The sequence below is a fragment of the Notamacropus eugenii genome, chromosome 6 (genome assembly GCF_028372415.1).
Source record: "Notamacropus eugenii isolate mMacEug1 chromosome 6, mMacEug1.pri_v2, whole genome shotgun sequence".
Classification (NCBI taxonomy): Eukaryota; Metazoa; Chordata; class Mammalia; order Diprotodontia; family Macropodidae; genus Notamacropus; species Notamacropus eugenii.
Genome location: NC_092877.1, coordinates 196265564 through 196276982, shown reverse-complemented (window position 1 = coordinate 196276982; position 11419 = coordinate 196265564). Strand labels below are relative to the sequence as shown.

General features: G+C 39.1%; 1 long non-coding RNA gene across 1 annotated transcript; it reads right to left on the bottom strand.

Annotated features, from left to right (window-relative positions):
- Positions 1–1770: 1770 nt before the first annotated feature.
- Positions 1771–6168, bottom strand: LOC140511161 (uncharacterized). The gene is made up of 4 exons (XR_011969452.1): positions 5710–6168; positions 5203–5331; positions 2686–2727; positions 1771–1932 (listed from the first exon to the last, which is right to left on the bottom strand). It is a non-coding gene; the product is annotated as an uncharacterized lncRNA (long non-coding RNA).
- Positions 6169–11419: the final 5251 nt, after the last annotated feature.

Genomic DNA, 11419 nt, shown 5'->3' with positions numbered 1-11419 from the left:
CACCTGCCTTCCTTCCACTCCATCCATTTCCATGAGATCTGTCTCTTTATCACTCTTCACCATTTCTCCCTGCCTTTACAAGATTTTTTGCCCCCATACTCTGTTTAATTAAAATGTTGTTGCCACCTCTTTTCTCACTGCCAACTTATGATGTTTTCTGGCAAGTAACCGAGGCACTGGATGTGCTTGCCCCCATGTCATAATTTCCTAAATTCAGCCCCTCAAGCCTCCAGTGTTCTTTCCAGCATTGGTCCTTCTCTGATCACTTTCAGATGCCTAAAAAGCTCATGCTGTATACACATTCCTTCCATAACTTTCAAAACCTATTCTCTGGGAAGAATATGTTTCTATTAAATATAAAGGACTAATATTTAAAAGTCTTTATCTTTTAAGAGGGAATAGGGATGAGGAGTTTTTCTAATTTAATAGACTAACAAAGCATTTCTCTAAAGAAATAGAATTCTAGGTAGAATTTGAGTCCTGCACTTTTCGAGGTGGGGGAGATATTTGGGGACTTCCAAATGACAGCACAGTAAAATGATAGTGTTCAGAATGGAAGAAAGTTGGTTTCCTTGGAGTGCCTTGTGCTGGAATTTATTTAATATTACACTTCATGGCATGACTTGGCTAAGAATGGAGAATTAACGGGATCGCTGAAGGTGAAGGTGCAGGTTTGGTTCAAGATAAGACTTTTCCAACAAAGGGTCCAAAAAGGTTGCCTTAAGAAGTAACAAGGTCTCCATCATGAAGAATGTTGGAACAGATTTTGGATGAACACCAAATATATAAAGACTCATGAATAAAGTAAGGGTGGGACCGACTGCATGAACTCTGAAGTTCCTTCTCATTCTAATCATTGTACTATCAGATTCTATATATTTTTCCCAATCCAAAAGTATAAGAATATAAGAGGTTTGAAATTTTCCTAGCTAAAGTTTGTAGGCTTTAAGTTGTAAAATAGAAGCATATAGTTCATAATTACACAAAACCTCTGAAAGCCTGCATCCTCTCAAAAAAAGCCTGGACATATGTACTAAAAATTTTTTTCAAAGTGTTGAGAATGTACTTTATTTTTAAAGAAGTATCTTTTTTTGTACAACCTAAACTATGCTCCTCATAGATATAAAATAAAGCTCTTGATGCAGGTGGTGAATCTTACCCAAACTGAGTAGAATTGTACTCGTATATTGTTAGAGCTAGTAAAAGGTCCAGTTCCCTCAATGGAAGAACAGGGAGGGAAAGGAATTTGCTCAGTGAGTGCACCATGAGGTATGTCTTCTGCCTCCCAGCTCAATTCTTCTCAGTGCACCACATTACATTTCTACCTCTAGGACTGGGATATGACTAGCTACTCAGTCACATGAGTGCTTCTATACAAGTGGGGTCTTTTCCTCAGTTCATTTTACACATGAGGAAACTGAAGCAAACAGGGCTAAGTGGCTTACGCAGGGTCACACAATAAGCATCTAAGGCCAGATTTGAACTCAGAAAGATGAATTCCTGACTTCAGACCCAGCCCTCTATCCACTGTACCACCTAGTTGCCTGAAAGTAAGTGGTAAATAACAATTAAAACTTCCCTTACCTGAACTGCTAACTTCAGGTTTATAATTGATTCAACTTGGCCAGGAATAGCATTCAAAGACTAATTGTTCTGGTAGTAATCCTCTCAGTCCCTCTCCTGTATATACCCCCAGCAGCACTTGTGCATCATCATCTAAAGTGAAGTTCTAAAAGCACAATTAATTTGAATTTTTCTTTAATTTCCACGGTATAATACATGCAGTACAAATCAGACAAAGAGGTACATCCAGAACTCTCTGGTCTTGCATTCTAAGAAGTCTGGCAATAATAATGTTTCATGTATATGTGTGTAGGTCTTCTAACTTTCAAAGCACTTTCTTTATTTTCTCAATCAATCTTTCCATCATGCCTGTGGGGGGAAAATGTAGAAGAGTCATTATTATGATGATTCAGCAGGTGAGGCATCCAAGGCTTCAGAAAACTTAAATTTGAAATAATATAGATTTATATGACTTACTTTTGGTGTTTTTCACTGAAGAAGGAAACTCTGACACCCCTGAGAGAAGGGCCTTGCCAAGGAGATGGGAAAGGATGCATGATACAAGGTTTTGTTTTTCTGCCCTACCCCAGAGTATGTGCTATATATAATCTTTTTCCCCCTGCTATGCCCCACTTACACCCTTCAAAAGCTTTTTGAAACTTTCAGTAGACTAATTTGAACTGGGTATGAATCTTGGTTTTTCAGACTTTAGGGCAAGTACTTTGCCTTCATCTTTCAAAAATAATGTTGACCTAGATGATCTCTGAGGTCCTAGTCTCTTTCATGTCTCAAATCCTTAGATCCTATGAAGTTGGAATATGATGTGGAATGGAACCACTTTTCTCCCCAACTCCTCTGTGCCTCTGGTGATGCCCTTGCCCTTGGCTTTAGTAGCAGCACAACAAATTCCCTATGTAAAAGAGGAAAGTGTTGCATAAAGGAACATGGACTCTGACTACAATTTCCACATTCAGGTGTTTACATATTGCTTTGCCCCACACTGTACAACTCCCAGAGCACCCCTCAAAGATTAAGAGAATATCATCTGTACCCTTCAGATATACCTCCCCGTTTTAATGTCACAGTATATGAATGAGACATGGTATAACCAGAAAGACTTACAGTCATTTGGGAAACTCAAGATCTCTCCCTTGCTGTTTGTATCTGAAAAGTTAACATGTTGGGAGAGAACATTAGAGAGATGAGCTTCCAATTTCTTAAGCTCAAATTCAGAAACAAGGTATAAAGTCCTTCCAGGGCCAAATCATACAGCTATAGAATAGTAAGACAGGACAAACATTGAGAGAAAGAAGAGGAAGAGGCCTTAAGGATTCAGTTCTTAACTGAAATATCTTTGGGTTAAGGCATTCAGAAAGTAATTCTATGAAAAAGGAAGGATAACTCCTGGCAGGTGTATGTGGGGTGGTGGCAACACAGAAGCTGAGGGGGTGGGGGAGATTCCATTGCTCTAGTACTTGAGAGTTCATCAAACTCTTTCCTGAAAAAGGTCTTGAGATAAAGATAGTGTGAGATTCAGTATTCCCATGTTATAAAGGAGACTCACAGAGATAAGTCAGGGCCTGAAGCCAAGAAGACCTGAGTTCAAATTTGTCCTCAGAGAGTGATGAGCACTTAACTCTGGGAAGTGTCAAATCTCTCCAATATCTTTGTCAAGGAAAACACCAAATAGGGTCATGAAGTGTTGGACATGACTACAACGATTGGACAACAATAAGAACCAAGAGGTGATTTGCTCATGGTCACAGAACCACTATGTAGAGCTGGGATGCAGAGCCTGATCTTCTTGCCCCAGATTCGGTCCTCCTCCTGTTATACTAGTGCTGCCTAGTCTAAACTTTTTGGAAAAGTCACTTGAATGCAGCAAGGCAGCTGCACAGTAAGGGATCACCCTTTGAGAAAAGAGGACAAAACGGTATTAATGAATCAACTTATTGAAAGAATCACTGAGATTGTAGGTTTCAAAAAAACCCCAAATCCTTTGTTCTCCCACAGTCCCCAATGGGAGTAAAATAAATGAAACAAACATTCTTATTTCCTTTTCATCAGCTACAAATAGGTACTGACCTAGGGCCAGCAGGTGAAGGGATATTTGCAAAACATGTCATGAAAATAATGGCTTGTATTTAAATGGTCTTTTCTTCTTTCTTACAATGACACATTTTATTATTTTATTCTCAGAACCCCCATGGAGTTAGATAGGACAGTAAAAACTATCACCATATTGTAAATAAGTAAACTGAGGTTTGGAGAAGTTGAGAGTCACTCAGCAATTTTACAGAGGAGACAGAATTGGAACCCACATCTCAACTCTCATTCCAGTATTCTTTTGTACTTTAATCACTAGCTGCTCATACAAGCTGCTCATAATCACATACTCCTCATATATGACATCTTTGAATTTTACGTATTTTCACTGGCTGTTAAGCCTGCCTAAAATGTTCTACCTCCTTGTTTCTTCCTCCCCTATTCCTTTAAATGTCAGCAAAAATCGCACCTTGTGTGAGAAGCCTTTCCTCATTCCCTTTAATGCTAATGCCCTCTGAGATTACCTCCCATTTGTCCTGTCTGTGACTTCTTTGTACATAGTTGTTTTCATGCTGTGTTCTCCATTAAACTGTGAGCTCGTTGAAGGCAGGGGGATGTTTTGGCCTTTCTTTGTAGCTGCAGTGTTTACTGTGGTACCTGACACATCCATCATAAGTTGTTAAATGCTAGTTGAGCCTGGCTTAATAGCTCACAGCTGTATTCCTTGTTATTTGGGTAGGTGAACTTGGTGGATTGCGAGAGCTTAGGAGTTTTAAATTTCCATGACATTAAATGTTGATTAGGGATATACACCAATATAGTGAGTCCCTAGAAGGGGTGAACAGACATGGGCTACCTAAGGAAGGTGAACTAGCTCAGGTTGGAAACAGAGCAAAGTAAAGATTTCCAGGCGTCAGCTGAATGGTTGGACTATTAAGTGGCTGCTGCTAAGCCTGGGCAAGATTTGTAAAAAAAAAAAATATGAATGGACTACAATAGAAAAAATACAAGTAAGAACAAATAAATAAACAAAAATATAAAATTCATGATTATTGACCTGATTAATGTGCTCAATAGATACCCAGGTCATTCATACTCTTGTATTTTGGCTCAGCTCCTGACTTTTCTTCCTATATCCCCATCTTTTCAACCTCACTTTCCCCACTTGTCTCCCTTTTCAGTTCTCTTTCGTGCATTATCTTCCCAAATTATATTGTATTCTCAACTCTTAGGATAGTGCATGGCAAATGGTAAAAGTTTCATAAATTCCCATCTATCTATCTCAAAGGAAATGATCCCTCCCTCCTCATATTTCCCACCATACTTTGCCTAGATCTATCTCTTTTCCACTTGTCTCACTTTTTCTGCTATCACAGTTATTTGTGTTCTTGTCCCTATGAGTTTAAGATTCTTGGAGGTGAGGACCAAGGTCTCTCCCAGGACTGAGCACAGGGCTTACAAACGAGCAAGCTATTCATCAATAGTTGTCATTGAATTGTATTGGACAAAGGACAACTAACAAAAAAAGGAAACCCCATGATTTACAACAAATGTAGATGAGGAAACTGAGGAACCTAATCTGGTTGCTCTTACCTGTGACCGTGGGCATGCAGAAGGCAACATCAAGGCCATTGAGAGAGGAGTTGATGTGTGAATGAAGAAAACACTCAATGTCACTTTTATCACAATTACATAGAAGACATTCACAAGGATCCTTGGAATCTGGAGAGACAGACACAGATGGAGAGGATTGAGAAAATTCCCCAATTCACTTCACTTCCCTTTAGATGACCTCACCTCTTTGATCCCTCCTTGGTCTATATCATTTGAATTCTAGGAGGGAAGAATGGGTGCTGTAAGTACGATGCCAGGACAATGTCTATCAAATTGGTCACTGTTGTGTTTCCAACTGGTCTCTGCCCCAGAAAATGTGATAGAATAGGAGAGGAAATCCCTTGGGTCAACTTTTGTGTCCCCTGGACAGCGGGTGTCCTGGGAAGGAAGGGAAGTTCTTTGTATCCCCCAAGCACACCAATTACTCTACAATCACCATGTACCTCTCCAGGATACGTCAGTCTTAGTGAAATAAATTTCACTCACCAGAAGTAATGTTTAGATTGTCACAAGTGACATCGGTGAACAGTTTGGTTTGGTCATGGCTGCAGTCCAATGAAGCAGCGTCTCCATAACTCTTTCAGTGCTGGAAACAACAACTGGACACGTGGTTGGTGAGAAAATTAAAACTTGAGGAGTTAGAGAAAAGAACTCCATCTTCATTTGTTACTAAAATAACAAAGCAGCTTGTTAGAGTGGAAAGAGCCCTGGATTCACACTTAAAGAACCTGAATTCAAATCCCAACTTCTGGCATTTTACTGCCTGTATGACCTGCTTAAGCTTGTGGACCTGCTTCCTCCTCTGTAAAATAATGGGGTTGTACTAGATTACATCTAAAGGGACTTTCAGCTCTGGATTAATAATAGTATGTGTTTTTCCCCAGTAGAGGAGTCACATATAGCTGCCTCCCTCTAGACAAATTATATTTAGAGTAAGAGTTTGAAGGATGAGCATGGAATATTAGAAGACAGCGTTCTTTACAGTTAGACTATAGAAGGGAAATTGGAGTATAGAATATAGAATATTACAACTAGAAGAATTCTTATAGATCTTTGAGGTCAATCTCTTAGTTTAACAAATGACGAAACTAAGGCCTAGACAGATGACATGATTTTGCCCAAGGTCACAGAGTACCAGGATTCAAATCCAAGTCTCCTTGGTGACTTCCTGAAGTAAGTCAAAGTTAGATGGCTCTCAGTGAAAGAGTCCATTCTTTCCAGGGACAGTGCCTCTGAACTTTGGATAGCTCTAATTAGAATATTTGTCCTGACACTGATCCTCACCTGCAGCCTTGTCTCCTTCATTTTGCCGTCATAGGTCATATCTACTATATCTTCTATAAGACAATCTTATCCTTCTCTTCTTCAAGCTTAACATTCCCAGTTCTTTCAATTAATTTTTATATAGCATGATCAATCAGGAAACCAGCGACAAGTAAGAGAGAAAAAAGTGGTCTCTGAATAAATCTGCTAAGATTTATTCAGGTTTTGTATACAAATCTCCAAAGAAACTTCATCTTCTCCATTGTTCCCTCTGGGCCCCTGGAATCCTCTCAGATGGTGTAAAGAAAATGAAATTTTTGAATAAATGGAAGTCCAAGTATCTCCAACAGTGATAATATCTCTCTCAATATTATCCTTACAAACCAGGGATTCAACTTACTGGAAAAGAACATTATACTTTTCACATCTTTAAGTGCCCTTGTGAATAATGTTATCTTATGTAGGAAGAAAGATTTTTTAAAAATGTGTTTATTGTGAAAGGTACAATAATTTGTATAAAGATATAGTTAAATGATAAGATGACCATTTTGCTGGAGCCTTGAGAAGGCTTAGGAAGGGGCATTATAATACCCTCAGGAAGGTAAGACAGTTGATGTGAGGGACAGTTTGTTGGGGGGGGGGCAATGTTTTCAATGATCAGGTGCAAGTATTATCTGCCCCTTCTGGCATAACCTTGAAATGACAAAGAGGGAAGAGGGAATATTTGGAATGGTTATTATTACTAACCAGCCCCTCAAGAAAAGGGTGAAAAAGGAAGTCTTAGACTGAGGGTGCTAATTATAAATGAATTGAGATGCTAAGCCCTCTCAGCTGAACCTTAGCACAGATAGCTGACTGAAGGCATGTTTGTTATATAAGGACTAAGGACTGTTATATTGTCCTTGGTAAGTGGATTGCCAACAAACCGAAAGAAAAAACATACATATGGCCAAGTCTATATGTTTGAAAAGGGAGGGAGCAGAATGTAAAGGAGATAGAATTGCAACAGAGAAATGCCTAGAATATGGAACAGATAGAATTTCAAGTCCCATAGGAGCTAGAGATTGTTACTGACCAGCTACTGACAAAAGATTTTTATACTGATTATATAGTGCCTGGCATTTTCACAGTGACAAAAACACCTGGACCCAAAATTCTGGACCTTCAGGAAGTTTCTTCTTTTCTGAGAAAACTTAATCAACTACCATTATCGGCATCATCTCCATGGTGAAAAGGGAGACAAAGGGCTTCAGGTACTTACTAGAACCAGAACCAGCACCAAGACTATCATATATCTTTGCTCTGTAAGATGCTTACCCTAAAAGCTGGATAAACTTTTTACACTATGTCAAATCAGTCGCTTATAACCCTGGTATCTTTGCCTTCACAAGGCTTTTTCAACCTCCTATAATACCTGGCTTAGCAGACAGGATGGTGAAAATTACTTCTCTGTGCAAACAATGAGAAACAAAAGTCATTAGACACCCCTAGTCCCACCAACACCTACCTCTAGGGATAGTCAGACACTAGACTATTCAATCCTGTGACACCTGAATTCTACACAGTTTTATAGTTCTCACAATGGAATAAGTTGGGAGAGTATTCGCATCAAGTCTGAGGTATGAATATGGGGAAATGATACATTCCAAGAGGCAGGATTTGAAAAAGAAAGAAAAACCTCTAAATCTTTTCAAAAGCAGTATTTAACTCCTTTGCCATCAGGGAAAATAAACTTCTTTCCAGGTCTTATAGGAAGGTGCATTTTTTCCCTTCTGTAAAAACCTCCCCCTCTCCATCCTCAGCTAGACTTATTAAAAAAACTTCAAAATATTCTCACTTATATTTCTTGGAAGTCCTTGAATCCTTTCCAATGGAAGGTCAGGTGTGTCCTCATTTTCTCTGCCTATATGACAAAGAGGTTGGAAGGAAGGATTTTGAAATGTTAATGAAAATTACCCTACTTTGTAAGGGATAGTCAAGCAAGGTAAGGAATAAGAGAAGAAATGCAGTGGAAATACATCTGTATGTATATCATGTATGGGGAGACTGTCCTAATATTAGGAGGTAAAGAAGTTGCCACCCAAGCCATCTTGTCCTAGTGACCTGTCTCTTTAGGGCCTGGAGATATTCAGTTTGAGATGTTTCTGAGTATCCAGGTTGAAATGACTAATAGGTACTTCGTGATGTGGGATTGCAGATCAGGTCAGCGTTCTGGACTGGATATGAAATGGGAAAGTCATCTGCAGAGAGATGGTACTTAAACCCATGAGAGGTGATATTTTCACTGAGAGTGCAGAGAAGAGGATCCAAGACAGCATTTTGGGATACACCCAACACTGATTTTGGGTGATATGGATGGTAATTCAGTGAGGAAGTGATCAGACTGCTAGAAAGAAAACCAGGAGAGAGTAGTGTCATGAAAACCCAGAGAGAAGAGGGTATCCAGGAGAAGAGGGTGATCAACAGTGTCATATGTAGAGAGTTGGTAGGCAAAAGAGATCCATGAAAGAATTATGAACAGTGGGAGTGACATGATTAGAGCTATGCCTTAGGATGATGAATCAGGCTGCCATGTGAAGGATGGTTGAGAGATGAGATAATGGGAAATGAGAAATGGGAGAAACTGTATAGGAGTCTTCTACAATGATCAGTGAGTGCAAAACTGTTTAGAGTCAGGGAAATTCTATCTGTAGGCCAAAAGTGTCATGGAGTGCTCATTCATCATGTTATGAAAAAAGTATAAACCTTTCAGTGAAAAGTAGGTCTTCATTGTGATTCTGAAAGGAAGAGCCTACTAAGGTGCTAGTCAGTAGCAAACAAGTCCTGTAATAGCATCGGCATCCTTCAAATGCAACGTAATTGCTCACAATCTGTTTAATTACCATAACAGCTACTGATGTAAGAATGACTGCTCCCCACTGAAGAAGCAATTGCAAATTATCTTCTCCGATTTGATAATGCATTTTTATTTTGTTCATGCAACTAATAATTAAATTCTATTCCAGAATTCTAGTTGATATTTTTACCAATAGGTGTTAGTGAACTGCATTTTTATTGTCATTTTTCCTTATTTTTCAGTAGAACAACTCTCACATGTTCTCACTCTAGGTTATAAATGCTTCCATCCCATCAGAACTTGGTTAACAACCTCAAAGTAGAGCGGAAAGAGCACTACTGACTTTGGAGTGAGGGAATCTGGATTCAGATTCATCCTCTGATCCTTACTGACTACTTGAACTTAGGAAAGTCACTTGGCTGCGACGGGCCTGAGTCTTCTCATCTGTAACATGAGGGCATTGGATAAGGTCACCTCTCAAGTCCCTTCCAGCTCTAAAATGCAATCAGATCCTATAAATTAGTTAGTTCACTTAGAAGAATCAGATGTAGGGAAAGGTAGGGCACAAAAGAAGAAAGCCCTACAGGCAAAAAGTCATGGGATTGAAAACAGTGTTGAACTGATCAGTTGCCACAACATGGTACAGTGTTGGTAGGACACTAGACTTGGAATTAAAATGTAGACCAGTCCATTCAATCAACCAATAATCCCCTTGTTCCCTTAAAATAACTATCCTTATTAGGTGAGAATATCTCTGTGCATGGACTTAAATACCTCTATTAATCATCAACCTAGCAAAGGCATTAGACTAGGTTGTGAGATACCTAATCTTGATAACCATTAGTTGTCAAACTTTGCTGGTTTCTAGCCTCCTCTTTCTGGTTCAATGCAATGTTATCCTACTGTAACTCAGAGCACCACATGTGCCAAGTCTCTTACCCTTCCCCAAGACTTTCACCAGACATCATTTTTCTTTCCTATGTGACTGGGTAAATTCGCTGTCTTCTGATTCTTGTTGAATCAGGGAGGGTACCTGAATTGAATCAGGCAGAGTACCTGCTGTGTGGTATCCTTAAGGAAACACACTGAGTTCCAACCTTGTGAACTCCTTTGTAGTCACTTCTATGGGCATGTGGAGTTGATTGGAGGTAGGTGTGTGTGTGTGTGTGTGTGTGTGTGTGTGTGTGTGTGCCTGCGCGTGAGCACATGTATAAGGGTACTGAGTAAGACCCTTACTTCTCCTCATGAAATTTTTACCTTATGCAGAGAAGTTCTACTTTCTTATTTTACCAAGTCAGTTGTAATGGCTCTATTATTTAGAACATAATTCCTTTCTTTTGATGTTCTGGTTTTGGAGAGTTTGTCGTTAGAAGCTATTCAGATCTCTTGCTGGTTAAATGATTTTCTCTTAACCTCAAAGAACTCTTCTCAATATGAAATTTCTCTGATTCTAGTTCAGAGAAAGAGAGATCAGTGAAGTCTGGAATATTTGGACGAGGCTTTATATTGGCATGTATTATCTCTGCCCTGTCCTCATTTGAATATAAGTTCCTGCGGGGAAAGCACTATTTATTTTGTTTTTGCATACTCAGCACCAAGAATAATTCCTTGAATGTTTTTGCAAGATCAAGACCTGTAATTTTACTTGTGGCATAGGGACCTCCAAGTAAGTACATAGCTTTTACTCATATAGATAGCAACTCATCCATAGTTTGCAGACTTAGAGGGCTGCCTGTTATTGACAAATTAAATGATAGGATTAGAAATAAACACATTTTGGCCAATAACCTAAAGAGATAACTTTCAAGTAATATATGCTGTGGGAAAATCTCTAGTTATCTTATCTGCAACAATGAGTTTAACATACGCTTTTCAGGAAGCTGGGAAATATTCGTAAATTACAAATTCTCAAGTGCTCCATTTGCCAAAATGGTAGATACACTTTAAGGTATCTCAACACATACATTGAACCCAAGGAAGATAATACATTCACAACCTTTGTCACCTTTACTCTCTTCATGGACAATATGAACTTCAATCATACAACAATTTCCTGGAGCTTGTCTCAGTGTTTCAGATTTCCCCAAGGGTGGGCCA